Below are 16217 nucleotides of genomic sequence, written 5' to 3' on the forward strand. Positions count from 1 at the left end.
GGGCAGAGAAAGGTAGATAAAGAATAGGAAGAGAGTGAGAGGGGGAAAAGCTGTTCTGTAGCCACCACTATCAAAGGAGAGAGTGCTGTGCCCGAGCTGCTGGTTGCAGGGAGCGCTATGCTGGAGCCACTGCCAGTAAGCAAGTGGGGAGTATGGGGAGGCACAAGGCTGAAGGTTCACCGAAGGTGCCTAAGAGCCTTGCAGCTGTCCTGAGGAGAAGCATGCAGCATGACAGCAGAAGGCGCAATATGAGTGTGCACTTTGCTGTAATGAGCCACAGTTGCTTCTTTTAGATCAAAGGTGTACAGCTCTTGCCCTTGTGGGCCACAAGCAGACCTGCTACTCAGGTTACACCCAACAGAAAACATCTAGACTGAGAATCAACTCAATTTTCAAATCTTGGTGCATTGCGCCTCTGTGTTTCCAATCAGGGGTTGTTTAGGAAGGAGTCATGATTGCTCCAGAGCCTGAGGGAGGAAAGATTAGTTAGGAAAGGGACCCAGGTATAAAATTTGTTTTGGGGTCACCATTCTTTTAAATGTCAGAAGTACTTTATGTCTATATAGGGAACTTATGTTCAATCTCTTTCTCACAGATCTCCAAGTCTTATCTTAAATGGGTAGGAGTTCAATATCTTTGGGTTGACTTGATACAGTTGTGGCCTTGGCCTCTTGGGGTGGGGGTGGGGGGATGATGTAATGTTTTTTCTACGCTATTGCAATTGGAAAAAGTTAACATCCTTGGTATTGCTTGGTGTGCCTAAGAATCCCAGGTATGCCGAGTGTTATTTACTTGTTTCTTGTCAATGAAGTGTTAAACATAAAATTCGTTTTGGGGCCCATTCGAATCTGACCATCATTTCCGAGATGCTATCTTTCATGCTGGGGAAATACCAGCAGGTAGGCAAATATAAGTCTGTCTAATTAGAAAGACTTGCAGGAAAGTAGAAAGGGTGAGAAAGAAACCTTGGTCTGCATTAGTCAGGTTCCAGCTTCCAATTCTCAGATCCCATTCCGTCCAGAGGCTCAAGTGAAAGAATCTCTGCGGCCACTGGAGGATTGTGGTAGAATCAGTGGCCCAAGTAGAGGGGGAGGTCTAGGGGATCTCGTCCCATCTGGAGGAGAGGGAACGTGTGTGTGTGTGTGCGCTTGAGACAGTGGGAGCCAGCATACGTGTATGTGTGTGTGCACGCATGTGTGTGTGTATGCCTCAGAGAGAGGGATCCAGTGTATGTGTGTATACTAGAGAAAGAGGAGCCTGTGTGTGTATGTGTATATGCCTGAGAGTAAGCAAGCATGTATGTGTGTGCCAGAGCAAGAGGGAGGGAGCCAGTGTGGGTGTGTCTGCTAGAGAGAATGAGGGAGCCCCTATGTGTATGTGTGTGTGCCTAAATGAGAGAGAGCCAGCAAGTATGTGTGTGCCTGAGAAAGAGGGAGGGAGCCAGCGTGTTTGTAAGCCTGAGAGGGAGCCAGTGCATGTGTGTGCTTGAGAAAGAGGGAGTGTGAGTGTGTGTGTGTGTGTGTGTGTGCCTAAGTGAGAGTGAGCCAGCAAGTATGTGTGTGCCTGAGAAAGAGGGAGGGAGCCAGCGTGTTTGTAAGCCTGAGAGGGAGCCAGTGCATGTGTGTGCTTGAGAAAGAGGGAGTGTGAGTGTGTGTGTGTGTGTGTGTATGTGTGTGTGCCTAAGTGAGAGTGAGCTAGCAAGTATGTGTGTGCCTGAGAAAGAGGGAGGGAGCCAGCGTGTTTGTAAGCCTGAGAGGGAGCCAGTGCATGTGTGTGCTTGAGAAAGAGGGAGTGTGAGTGAGTGTGTGTGTGTGTGTGTGTATGGGTATGTGCCTAAGTGAGAGAGAGCCAGCATGAAAAAGACGGAGGGAGCCAGTATATGCTTATGTCTGCCAGACAGAGAGAGGGAGCCAGCATGTGTGTGTGTGTGTCTGAAAGAGAAAAAGCCAATGTGTGTGTATGCCTGAGAGAGAGAGGCAGGAAGCCAGCGTGTGTGTGTGTGTGTGTGTGTGAGTTTTGAAGGAGCTTTTGTGTAAGTCTGTGTAAGCATGAGAATGAACATATGTGTATATGAGAGAGGAGAAAGCTGTTGTACCTCCCTTCCCCTCCACAACAATCTAGATATGGAGAATGAGTGATTTTTTTTTAATCATATTGATTTTAAATAATTGAATGTTATTTGATCTGTGTGATGTTTTGAAATACTTTATTGGTGTTTGGGAAATTTAAAAAATATATATATGTGTTTTTAAATGTTGGATGTTCTTTTCATCAGCTGTTATGAAAATATGAATTATTTTTATTAGTATGGTTTTACTATTATGATTGATACTTTATATTTCTGTTTTTCCATAGGTGCACTACATACAGGGGCAGATTTTAAAACCTGCGCGCGGGCGCAGATTTGTTCGTGCAACCCGGCGTGAACAAATCTATGCCCGATTTTATAACATGCGCACGCTGCCGCACGCATGTTATAAAATCCAGGGTCGGCGCGCGCAAGGGGGGAGTGAAGAAGTGGGAGTAAGAAGGCGAGAGGGTAGAAGGGTTGTGTGTGTGCGCGTATGTGTGTGTGTGAGAGAGAGAGGAGAAGTTTATGTGTTCTCTGCACCCCTCAATCTCCTCTCCACTAATCCAGGACAATCTCAGGGTGACTGAAAATCAAAACTTCTCAGGTATGGAGAGGGGGACATTTTTTTTTTATCACTATTAGTTTTATGATATTGAAATACTTTATAGATTTTTTTGAAATGCTTACAGGTTTTTAAAAAATTCGTATTGTTCTCATTTATTAGATGCTCTGTTACCTGTTTTGAAATACTGATTTTTATTAGCATGGTTTACTATTATAATGGATTTATATTTTTTGATTTTGTTTTATGAGGAATGGTGATGTTTCTGTTTTTGCATTATTGCACTGCATATAAGTCTGGCTAGGAGAGGAGAGGGGCTAGGGAGCAAGACTGCTGGTGCCTGGGAGGATAGGAGAGTGGGGGAGATGGGAAGTGGGAAGAATTTAATTTTATCTGTCATTTTTGGGAAATGTGCCTCTGAATATTTCTGTTTTTTCAAGTATAGGGAAAGTGCAATTGTTTTTATTTCTCTGGTGTTATACTGCAGGCAGAATCTGGCTTTTGGGGTTTTCAGTTCAGATTTTGTCTCCATGTTTCTCTTTCTAATTTGGGGTCAGTTATTCTGTATTTGGTAAAGGGACAGGCAGGGTGCTGTAATCAGGCTGCAGTGATGTGTGCAGGGCTGGAAAAAGGACACATTTGGAATGGTTTTTCCAATTTTTTTCCTCTTGATGGTCAGAAGTAAAAAAATTGGACATTTTGGAAGAATTTAGATATTTTACATCACAGTCCTTGACTCTCAGTCTCATTTTTTTTTTCAGAGGCTATTTTTGTTGGTTTGCAGTACCACAGAGAGAAGGGGCATTGTCACACCTGTTGGCGGCCTGTCTGCAGGCAGGGCAGCTTTTGCCCCATAGGCAGCTCACAACGGTCTGTCAGTTCATTTCTTTTCTGGGGTTTGTATCAATGTGACTTTCTGTGACCGTAAGCATTTGTACAAGGAGGAGGATGGGTGGGGGGCGCAGGGGAGGCAGCACAAATGCATTGGCCCCTGGGTGCTGGATACCTCCAGTACGCCTCTGGCAGGTGCAAGGGTAGTAGGCACCCCAGTTGTACCTTCAGTCTTGCACACTCCTCCTTACACACCTGCCTATTATCAGCAGCTCTGGCACAGCTTTCACCCCGCTCAGCATCCAGCTCTCACCCTCTGCACCTCCCTCCCTTTGCCCCTGTCCACAGTGCCTGGCATCCCTTCTCTCGATCCTACTGTCCAGCATCTCTCCTCTCTTATTCTCTCCCCAGCAACCTCCTTTAACTGTCCCTATGCCGCACATCAGTGCCATCCTAATCTCTTTGTCCTCTTTTTTTGCAGTGCCCTGTTTCCTCTTTCACTCCCCCCCCCCCCCAACCTGCCCTGAATCCTCCATCTCTCTCCATAACCTCCCCGCTCACCCAGCCCACATCTATTCAGCACCCGTTCCCTTCTCTCATGTGGTGCTGGGCCTCATTTATTTATTTATTTAGAAAAATCACATTCCACTGAGATATATATTCCACTGATCCACAAATCTCAGCAGATTACAATCCAGATACATAATAAATCAGGCATCCCAGACGTCCCAGCATCTGGAGATTTCCAGGCTTTTTGCGTCCTCTCCCTCTCTCTCAAATTTTGGCATCCTGGGTGACTAATTTGTTTGCCTAATGGAAGAACTGGCTCTGCAATTCCTTCTTCTTTCTCTACCAGACCTAATGATGGGGAAGGGGCATTTAATTGTGTGCCCCTCTCCCTCCTCAATGCTTTTTCCCTTTCCCTCCCAGTCCTCATTCTGCTTTTCTACCCTCTGTCAGCAGGGCAACAGTAGCGTTTCATCTGGAGCAGTCTCCGCTGTCACATGGCTTCAGACCTGTGATACAAAGTGTGCACAGCCCCTGCCAGTGCCACGGGGTTCGAACGCCTGAGACTGGAGTCGTGCATCAGAAGAGGCTGCAAGGATAAGAAGCACCTCCTGGCACAGAGAAGGAGAAGGATAGGGAGAGAGGAACCAGGATTAGGCGTTGCAGCTTGTCCTGTCCTCTATTACTGCTGGGCCAGCATTGCACAATATTTTCTTCTTAATAAAACATTTCTAAAATTTACAAGAATTGTAAAAATGACTATAATTTAGCTAAATTAAAAGAGACATACCAGCATGCGCAAATAAATCCAGAGAAGAAATCTCCTGTTCAAACCAAACAAAAGCTTTTTCAACTGATCCTGCTACTTTTTAATATTTACTTTTAATATTATACAAGAATCAACTTGAATAAGTAAACCAGGATAAAAACAGCAATAAGGTGGTTTAAAATAAATTCAAACAACAAAGAAAAAGGCATTAATTCAGAGAGACCCAGATCATGTGTCATTTTTAATGTTGTTTCTGTGAAGTGTTGTTCCAGTGTGATTGTTGCACTCTGGGTTTGTACTGACTCTTCTCTGCAGTGCAAATCTTCTGAACAGTCAACATAAATAAGGTGCTGCCCTCCTAGGTTAGTTCATGTCCCTGGAAGTCTGATCTGGAGCTTGGGCAGCAAGTGCTGCGCACAGCAATGCAGAAGGGCCCTGATTTGATCCCCAAATTGGACCTTGTGCTCCCATTGGGGTGACTGAGGGGGGGGGGGGGGGGCAGTCATGACACCTAGTGACCTGATGATATAGGGTCCTGGAAAGAGCCCAGGATTGTCGCTGTAATGACCAGACTAGGTATGGAGGGAAGGGATATGAAATGGGGGAGGGGGGGGGGGGGAAATCCCTGGATAGTTGTAAATGAAGGCTCCTGGTGCCAGATCTCTCCTCTGAGCTGGAAATACATAATAGCAGGAGGAAACTGCTGGCTCAGAGCTAGGCACATGCAGTTATACTAGGCACTGCCCTAAGCGTCACGCCCAGGGGATTTAAAAAGTAGTGTAGATTCATTTGTTTCTTTTCCCTTGCCATTTCGCCCCCTTGAATGTAATGATTGTCATATTTTCTCTGCTTCTGCTCTATTTTGAGTATGGAAGGGAGCTTACAACACATGATCTGGTGAGTTTCCAGGACTGTTGGGCATTGCTAAGCGGACGAAGATACAGAGTAGCAGTACAGTACAGAGAGAAAGAGGGAGCGGGAGGTTTATAAATGCAGGGGGTGGAGAACAGAAGACCTTCTCTCCTCCCTCCTCCCTCTTTCCTTCTAAGTAACAGCTCGGATCCTCCTCATTTGACGATTGCTCTTGACTTCACCCCTGCCGGCTCTGCTTGTCATTAGCAGTTTCTCCTCACATGCCCTACAGGATGGACGCTCGCTCTCTGAATCTTCCAAGGCACAGAGTTTGTCTTTGACAGGAGGCACAAAGAGCGAAAGAGAGAGAGAGAGAGAGAGAGAGAGATGCACACATCGGCAAAGAAACGGAAATGTTTGTCTCTCTCTGCTCCATCTCTTTCTAGTTGGCCTCATCTACACTCCTGCCTCTGAGTTACTTTTCAACACATTCTGTTAACAAAAGATTTGGAGCAAGTGAAGAGTTCATGGACTGACTTGTATACATTTGGGCCAAGTAGTCCGCCCTCTCTCACCACTGCCGACTTTCCTCCGGGAGAGATCCCAGCATGTTTTGGAGCAGATTGTGGAGTCGGTCGCAGTTCACATGAAAGGTAAATGTTTCATTTTGGCGCTTTCTTTTCTGCTGTTTACATGTAAGAGGCCACGTGTGCTGCCTTGTTTTTCTTGGGTCAGCGAGCCTTGGCGAGGCTGGGGCACGTTTGCAGCTGGCAGGATGGTAAATGTGAGACTGTACAGCCCTGGCTGTGACATGCATTCACCCATGGGAGTAGATCTTGCATGGCTCAGGAAATAATTAGCTGGAGACATTCCCCAATGTTTGCATTTCTGTACGTTTTTGCATGCATTGTTTATGAAAAAAAAATGCATACTTTGGTTTACTCGTTGAAGAAGCAGTGCATCTGCAAGTTTTATTTACAGCTGAACGCTATTCCTAAATAAATTAAAGGCTCAAAAATATCTGCTAGTGCTGTTATATAGGTGTGCCTTCCATGTTAGTGATTTTTCCTAACATTTTAATAACTATTCCCCTGTACATGTGTTTGCATGTTATGTACAACATTCAGCATCTAATATCAGGAAAAAAGTATAGTACAAAAAGTTTGATCATTTATGAGATAGAAAAGATATAAGATGATGTGCATGTTGGGATTAATCTCCTGTAATGTTTCTTATACTTTGCAACTTCTTTGCCTAGAGTTTTAAAAAAATTGATTTGTGTAGCTTCTCCGTAAGAGTACAGTGCACATGGTATACAAAATATTAAGTGTTACTGGTGACTGAACTGAAGATTATCCATCTTTTTTTTTCCAATTCCTTTTGTCCTTAACACTGCAAGGTGGATCTCTGTTGTTAAAGGTTAGCACAATATTGAATGACACAAAAGACAAGCAGCATACCCAGAAATAGCCAAAGAAATGCAAGCCTGCATTTGAAGTACAGTGTATTATGAGCATGATTTATTATCTTATAAAATATTCAGGCAATGACCTCTGCCAGCAGTCAGATATTGTATGTATTTTAGCTGCTGGGTACAGTTGCATAATGTTTGCGCCACTCAATACATCATTTCTTTTACAGTTACATTAATCTATCACTACATGTGATATGAACTGCAGTTTTAGAAGGCTCTGATACATTTTAAAAGACCAACAAAAAATAATGTTGTAGTATAGCTTTCCAGACCTCACAGCTTTCTTTTTCATGTGACTGTAGAGCTGGAGAGTTTGCATTTAGAAAATGTAGTAGAATGGGAATTTCTACAATAGGGGTCATCAGAGGGTAGGGAAGCCAACTCCTTCCACGTCATAAGGAACAGGCTAATCCAGTCCTGGTTTTACCCTATTGCATGCATAAAACATAAAAAAAAAGCAGAACTACAAATACTATGCATGCAGAAGAGTAATATAGAATCATGACAACAGGAAAAAAATCCATACTGCCTACCTAGCCAGCCCTTCCACACCAACTGCTCAGCTCTACAATCCCTACCACACCCTCAGAGATCCCCTGTGTTTGTCCCCTTCTTTCTTGAATTCAGATTCTGTCCTTGTCTCCACTACCTCATCAGGAGGCTTTTCCATGCATTCATTACCCTCTCTGTAAAGAAATATTTCATTAGATTACTCCTTTCCAATCTCTTCCACCTTTATCCCCTCATTCCAGAGCATCCTTTCAGCTGAAAAATATTTGGAGGTATTTATTTTAAAAGGCTATATCTTATCTCCCCTATCTCGCCTTTCCTCTAGGATATACATGTTTAGATATGTTTCAGTATGCTTTACAACAAAGACCACTGATCATTGTAGTAGCCACCCTATGGACAACTCCTTTTGAAGATGCGGTCTCCACGATTGTACCCAGTATTCCAAATGAGGTCTCCCCAGGGACCTATACGGGAGTAATAGCACCTCCTTTTTTCTGCTAACCATGCCTCTCACTATGCAGCCAAGCATCTTCCTGACTTTTGCCATCACCTTATCCAACCATTTGGTCACCTTAAGATCACCTGCAGATCCTGCTTTTGTTTCATAAAAGCAGGATTGGATTAAGCTGTTTCTTTATGACATGGAACCAATTGGTAAAGCTGTCAGAAGGTGTCCAGAGGAAACTGGTTTAGCACCAGTTAGAGCCAATGAGCAGAATCCTAGTCAGTGGAGATGTTAGAATTCTTGTGAACAGGGTATTAGGGTAACTTATGAAGATACTGTACTCCCTGTACTATTTTGCTTTGTTTAACTCCCAGTTTTATGTTCTTATGTCCCCATCCCAAGATATGTGTACTCCAGTTCAAACTTTTCTTTGTAATCCACCTTGCACCTTTCCAAGGAAAAGCAGAATATCAATTGGAAATAAATAAATAGACAAATTCCAGTTTGTCCAGGATAGCTGCTAGTGTTATAAACATGTATTATGATTTTTTTTTAACAAAGGCCATAAACTACATAACCAGGGACCTTCGTTTTTAATTTTAATTTTATTTTTTCCCAAGAATTAATCAGGTTTTATTACAACAAAAATAAAAATGGGAAAAAACGACATGTTGTTTCATTTTTTGTTCTTGTTGTAATAAACCCTGATAAATTCCCAGGAAAAATAAAATTAAAAACTGAAAATGAAGGTCCCTATTTATAACTTAAACTTGAATATTTAAGAAACTTTTCTAGCTGTATATTTTTTTCCTGATGATAATGTAGGGCTTGATATACCCAATTTCTTTTTGGCCTCTGGAGAGAGAATAATGGAAAACCCCCCAAATATCAGCTGTCATAAAAACATATAATCAGTACACTTGTGGGAATTCTGCGCATAAAATTTCAAAATTCTGCATACTTTATGTTGGTTAGAATAACACAATATACATCACAGTCTTTGAGTAAATAATTTATAATGTAATACAGAAAAGTTATTACACAAAGATACAAGTTTTAAATATTTTCAACAGAATTTCGCTAGAAGTTCACTGTAAGAGTCTCTCTTCCATCTCTCTCCCTAGTCCCCTGGCAAGACCCCTTTTCAGTGACAGATTTAGGATTTTGGTGCCGTCGCCCCTTTTCACCCAACCCCTCCATCCTCCATCGTGGTTGGTCAACAGGAAGCAGAAGGTCCAAGGCCCTAGAGGTAGATTCTGTTGTGGCAAAAAATTAAAAATTCAGAAGCAAATTGGCAAACATCTTTTATATTACATTCTAAAAGCAGGATAGTTGTACTCTGTGATTAGAATAATTTTATATTATTTTTATTGGGTGAAGAAAAGTGATCTCAAGTATCAGTAAAGGGAGGAGACAGGGCTGGGGAGCGAAAGGGATCAGGAGTGGGGTGAGGACAAACTGGGAGGACAGTGAAAGGGGAAGATGGGAGATGTGGAAGATTAGGAATCTGTGATGGGTACGAGGAGAGAACGAGAGGAAGGATCTTGGATTGAGGAACGGGAGGATGGAGTAGGAAGGGTCAGGAATGGGTTTCAGGATCTGGAGAGAAGGCAGAGGTAGGAAGGGAGGAAGGGAGGTTCCAGCATCTGGGAGAGAGGATCCAAGATCAAGGGAGGGAGGACTTTAATTGCAGTGGGTAGAGAGGAGAGGAGAAAGGTGACCCTCCCTACCATGCGGCAGTCCTGTTCTTCCTTGCATCCCCTTTCTAACATCCCACCCAATATGACATACACACACACACACACAGTCCTTTCTTCCTCATACACAGACCTACACCTCCTAGCCAACCCCCCCCCCCCCCCAGCTTCTTTTTCTACCCTCCAATGATCTATATTCAGCAACTCTTAGTCTCCCCAAAATGATCCTCCTTTGATCTGTCTGCTGCAGGTTCTCTTGTTCCTTGCTGCCTGGAAGTAAGGCCCTGGATCAGGAAAGAGAGGGCTCTTCTCTGCTGAGTGAGATTCAGCACAAATGAAAAGCAGCAAATCTTCAGCCAGCCTGCTGCCCTGCCCCCCAGGTTTCTGCTGCCCTAGCCACAGGCTTAGTGTGCCTATTGGCAAATCCAGGCTTGCCCCTTTCACTCTGCCCTCTCAAGCTCTAACTCCTCCGCTCTCCACTATCTCTCCCCCTCCCCCCTCCAGGCTCAACCCCTTCCACTATCTTCACCCCTAGCCCTCTACTCCCAGAGTTTGACCACTCTCTCATACTGCTCTTCACACAAGCTCCCTTTGTCCTACTCTCTCATACACCTTCAAACAGGTTCCCTCTGTTCCCCTCTCTCTCTCACACACATACAAGCTCCCTTTCTTTTTCACACTTATACACCCCCTCACATAGGCTCCCTCTGTCCTTCTCTCACACACTCCTTCAAAGGCTCCCTCTCTTTCTTCAACATGCATGCACACACACACACACCCATCACACAGGCTCCCTCTCTCTCACAAATACACGCCCTCGCACAGGCTCCCTGTCTCTCTTGCACACACACACACACACACCCTCACATAGGCTCCCTCTCTTTCTTGCACACACACACACACACCCTCACATAGGCTCCCTCTATCTCTCTCACACACACACACAGATATATACACATACACACCCTCTCACACATTCTCTCTCTCTCACACATTCACACCCACATACTCTCACAGGCTTCTTCGTTGTCTTGCACAATCACACACTCCTGCACATAGACTCTTTCTCTCACACACACATCCCTTCACATGAGCTCCCTCTCCTAACACACACACTCTCTCACTCAGGCACATAGGCTACAAATCACAGACACATAGGGCCTCCATAAGCTTAAGCTGCATGTGGGATGGGCTCTGCTTGTGGCCATCAGGACTTCCTTGACTTCCTTGACTTCCTTGACAGGTCCCATTGGGTCTGCTCGCAACCCAATGGGACCTCTAGCATCTTTAACTGCAAGTGGGATGGGCTCTGCTCATGGCTGCCAGGCCTTCCTCGACTTGGCCACAAGCGATATGGGCTATGCTCATGGCCCACTAAGAATCTCCAAATTCTGCAGGAAAAAAGACAATTCTGCGCAGGAGGGGAATTCTAAGCAAATTCTGCATTCCGCAATAGTGCAGAATTCCCCCAGGAGTAGGTCAGGAGATGTTCTGCAGAAAGAAAATAGATATTCAGATCTTCCAGAAGGAAGTGCCGTTATAAATGCTCCATTAGTATCTCCCACTCCTTCCAACAGGCACCCTGTGATGAGGTGTTCGCCTACACCTACTATGAGAGAGCCTCCAGGAGTCCCAGGCATCTGGATTTTCCAGATTCTTAAGCCTAGTTTAGAACCCATTATCCTTGTTCCTCCTCCTACTCCTGCTAGCTCTCCACTTCCTGTAGTTTTCTCTAGAGCTTGTGTAGTTCACCGGTGTGGCTCCCTCTGTTTTCTGCATGGACCTAACATTCTGGTTGCTCATCATTGGTCAACTCTTTGGGCTCTGTAATTTCCTGCATTTTCTGGGCCCCAAGGTATGACCAGTTTTGGTGGAGCTTTGTCTCTTCTTCTCCCGAGGCTCCACCTAGGAACAATGTTTTCTTTCTAATTTTAATTCTTGTTCAACTTTATTCCTGCATATTTGTCTTGGGCCCTGGACTATTGTGCACAATATCTGTTTCCCTTGGTGTTCTTTCCTCTGGTCATAGTATTTACATACTCCATAAGAACTAGGGATGTGAATCGTTTTTTGACGATTTAAAATATCGTCCAATACTCGGGCTGTATTGCAAAATGGCGCCGGCCATATGGCCGGCGCCATTTTGCAATACAGCAACACGATTCAAGTGCAGTAGGTCGTTCCCGGACCCCGCTGGACTTTTGGCAAGTCTTGTGGGGGTCAGGAGGCCCCCCCAAGCTGGCCAAAAGTCCCTGGGGGTCCAGCGGGGGTCGGGGAGCGATCTCCTACGCTCGTGACGTCGGGGGACAGGAACCAAAATGGCGCCGGCGCTACCTTTGCCCTGTGGCAAAGGTAGCGCCGGCGCCATTTCTATCAACGCACCCGTGGCCCGAGAGTGGAAGATCACACCGGGACCCCCCACTGGACCCCAGGTAATTTAAGACATTTTGGGGGGGTTCGGGAGGGTGGGGGATTTATTTTAAAGGGTCGGGGTGGGTTTTAGGGTTGTTTTAGTGTGCCGGTTTTCCCGCCCTCCCCCGATTTACGATTTACACGATATTTAAAAAAACAAAACCGCGACGATCCGATTCCCTCCCCCCCCAGCCAAAATCGATCTTTAAGACGATCGATCACACGATTCACAACTCTAATAAGAACAAAAGACATTGCCATACTGAGTCAGACCAAGGGTCCATCAAGCCCAGCATCCTGTTTCCAACAAAGGCCAAACCAGGCCACAAGAACCTGGAAAGTACCCAAACACTAAGTAGATCCCATGCTACTGATGCCAGTAATAGCAGTGGCTATTCTCTAAGACAACTTGATTAATAGCAGTTAATGGATTTCTCCTCCAAGAACTTATCCAAAACGTTTTTGAATCCAGCTACACTAACTGCACTAAGCACATCCTCTGGCAACAAATTCCAGAGCTTAATTGTGCGTTGAGTGAAAAAGAATTTTCTTTGATTAGTTTTAAATGTGCTACTTGCTAACTTCATGGAGTGCCCCCCTAGTTCTTCTATTATCTGAAAAAGTAAATAACCGATTCACATTTACTCAATCTAGCTTAATAATATTCATAATAATTTATACTCAGTACCATTGTGAAGCGAGCTTTTTCAAAGCTGGATCTCTGAGATGAAGCACCCATCTGTGCCCTCCTCTTGGTATTGGGGCACATTCTGGTTGGGGTTATTATCCTTCCAGTAATCCTCAATAAGGGTGCCTTAACACTGACCAGGATGAGTGGCAGGATGTTGCCTGCTCCCTCTTATTTCTGCAAAACGCAAAAATGGAACCACATGTAATTTAGCATACAAGTACTACTTATGCATGATTGCCATACATTTCCCCATAACTCTGTTTCCATACTAAAAATAAGTTGTATAAGAAGGAATCATAAAATATACATCCAGCTCCTATTCTTTCCAGATTTCGAAGACTGATGGCTGTATGACAGAAAATGTACCTTACCTGGCAGGAGGAGAGGACCTCGTAGAGGACATCTTGGTGTCCCAATATTGTCCTAGAAGGAACAACTGCAGGAAGGTGGCAGGTGTCCTCGGTAGTCATGGAAAGCTGAAGGTTTTACTGCTTCCTCACTCAGATTCAGTCAGGCAGTGGGCACCATCAGAAAACTGTTGCAAGTAGGGTCTGAATAGCTCAGGGTTTTATTTTGTTAGAGCTCTAGCTCTTGACATAAGACCACAGGCGGTTGTTTAAACCCAAGGAATTACTCTGGTTAGTGTTGCCTGTGTGCGGGGTGGTGCTGTAATTAGGGTGAGGCAGCCACCTCAGGTGACAACGTTTGGGGGCAACAGCAAGTACTCTTCAAAATACCCCCACAGTTGCCACCTCACTGTCTTTTGGACCTGCATCCAAATACCAGTAGTGGGAATTAGATAAAAAGCTGGTAAGGTTCCCACATCCTGCCAGCAGAAAGACCTGTGCCATGTTGCCAGTTGAATATATACTACTGGAGTTCCCACACCCCACCAGGGAGAAGAGGCCCTGCGCGGTGGTGCCCTTTGGTGATCTGCTGGTGGGGTTCTCACATCATGCCAGCGAGAAGAGGCCTGCACAGCCATGTCATTTGGTGATGCATTGGCAGGCTTCCCACACCTTGCCAGCGAGAAGAGGACCTGCATGGCAGTGCATTTAATGACATGCTGACAGGGTTCCCACACCCTGCCAGTGAGACGAGCACCCTTGCAGTGGCACTCAGTGGCGAGATACCGAGGACCGGTGGTAGACCTGATGGTGACCTGCCGGTAGGCTTCCTGCACTGGGCCAGCAGGAAGAAGAAGAAGATGATGACCTGGGGCAAGGGGTGAGTCAGATGGTGGATTGTGACTGAGAGGGAAGGGGAGGGGTATGAGTGAGGGAAAATTAGGGAAGAAAAGGGGTGTGCGAGAGAAATGGGAGGTAAGTGGGAAAGGGGGCATGTGTGTGAATGGTGGTGTGTGTATGTGTGTGTTAATAAACATGTATGTGTATATGAGAGAGGAGTAAGATTGTAGGTTCCTACCTCCACCCCCCACCCCATTAATCCACAACAATAAGAACATAAGAACATGCCATGCTGGGTCAGACCAAGGGTCCATCAAGCCCAGCATCCTGTTTCCAACAGTGGCCAATCCAAGAAATAAGAACCTGGCAAGTACCCAAACACTAAGAAGGTAATTAGAAATCAGAAGTTCTCAGGTGTGGAGCATGGGAAAAAATTTTGTTATCCCTATTAGTTTTAATTATTGGTGTTTTTTGATATGTCTGCTGTTTTGAAATATTTAAGTGACTTTGGGAAATGTTTAAAGTAATTTTTATCCTTATTTTTATTTATTAGTTCTATTCATAAGCTGTTTTAAATATTCTTTTTATTAGTATAGGATTGATGATTTATATTTCTTGATTTTGTTTTATAAGGAATGGTGATGTTTCTCTTTTGGCCTTATTGCACTGTATATGAGTCTGGCTTGTAGTGGTTTCTGTCTGCACATTTCTATGTTGGGTTTGAGGCATAGTGTGGACTCTTAGTCGCAGTGGCGATGACTCCTCCCACGGGGAGGGGCTCCATGGGGAACCAAAGCAATAGGCTAGACTCAGAGAGCAGACACTGGAGTTGAAAAGCTTTATTGTACTGCTGTAGATAGATGGTAATTGTGCAGGAAGAGATGGCACTGAAGTCCAGCAAGGTGCCAATATGTTCAGACAGTCTCAGATGTAGAACTCTCATCCAGATGTACAAGGTTGGTAGTGTTCTGCAGAGTGGGATAAGCCGAACCTGGTGGGTGGAAATGGAGAGCTGGATCATAGAGGTACTCACTGAAGAGTAGTGCTGGAATCCTCCTGGTAGATGATGAAGGTGGGACCCGAGGTCTGTGGTGCAGGATATACTGAGCTGGATAGGCCCTCGAGGAGCGAGTACCTGGAAGCACAGATAATCCTGAAAAGAGAAGAGAGACCCCTGAGGAGTGGTTGTCTAAATTAATAGAAACCCCAAAGGGTAGTTGGAAGCGAGAGGCCCCCAAGGAGCTGGAGCCCAGAGTTTCTTCAGGAGCGAGATACCCCGGATGGTAGCGAGGAATCTAAGCGAGCAGCTTAGAGTGGTCAGAGTAGCTAAACTGAAGTCCTTGCTAACTCGTTCATTAGGAGCGGAGCAGAGGCTAAAATACCTGGCGGTATTAATGTCATTCAGTGGGGATGCCCCCGAGGTTCCCGCCATGAAGTGTAGATAAGCGTAGGCAGCGTGCGCACGCGTGCCCTAGGAGGCCACGGGAAGGAGCATGGCGGACGGGGACACCCATGCTGAGTTGGAGACACCGAGGATTTCGGTACTCAGCACCGGAGGCAGCCATCTTACCCATGGAGGAGGAGAAAGGCAAAAAAGAGGCGAGGCAGAGCGGCCGTAGCCATCTGCGACCGATGGATGCAACATTCTATTTATACTTTATAGTATTTTTATTCTGTATTTGGTGAGGGCCTATCTGTGTTCTGCATTTGTGACTGAAGTGAGGTATCCTGCCAGTGCGTAGTTTCTGCATAAGGATCTAGAGCAGCCTAACTTGTTCTGTTTTCCTAATAGGAAGTGTATTGGTGGTTTAGGACCTGGTGAAATATTTACAGGGTTGCCTTTTCATAGGTAGGGTTATTACTGTTTGAGTTCTGGCAGTTAGTGTTGTTTTGGTATAGGAAGTTTACTATATTGTAATTCTGTTTACTCATGACTTTCTGAGGGCCAAACCTATATCCAACATGCTTTACAATATGGTTTCCAAGTGTCTTTGTTGCAGGGATTTCTGGCTGGCACCACTGCTGTGTGCACAAATATAATATATATTTGTAAGTGTGACCCCTGTGAGTCAGAGAGTGCATGCAAAGGTTAATGTAAAGAGGATTTGTTGTATTAAAGGAGTGACTTTCCCTCTTAGGGAAGTTCTGTAAGGATTTGTCATTCTGGTGGTGGGAAGGTTCCAGTGAAAGAGGTTCATTCTGAGGG

General features: G+C 45.0%; 1 protein-coding gene across 2 annotated transcripts in view; it reads left to right on the forward strand.

Moving 5' to 3' along the window:
* Positions 1-5803: 5803 nt before the first annotated feature.
* Positions 5804-16217, forward strand: part of FRMPD1 (FERM and PDZ domain containing 1) — a 504405-nt gene continuing 493991 nt past the window's right edge. For both annotated transcript variants that reach the window (XM_029603113.1, XM_029603121.1), the window contains exon 1: positions 5804-6245. The gene's annotated coding sequence lies outside the window, so the exon portion shown is untranslated. The remainder of the gene's footprint in view (positions 6246-16217) is intronic.

This window comes from Rhinatrema bivittatum, chromosome 1 (assembly GCF_901001135.1).
Source record: "Rhinatrema bivittatum chromosome 1, aRhiBiv1.1, whole genome shotgun sequence".
Classification (NCBI taxonomy): Eukaryota; Metazoa; Chordata; class Amphibia; order Gymnophiona; family Rhinatrematidae; genus Rhinatrema; species Rhinatrema bivittatum.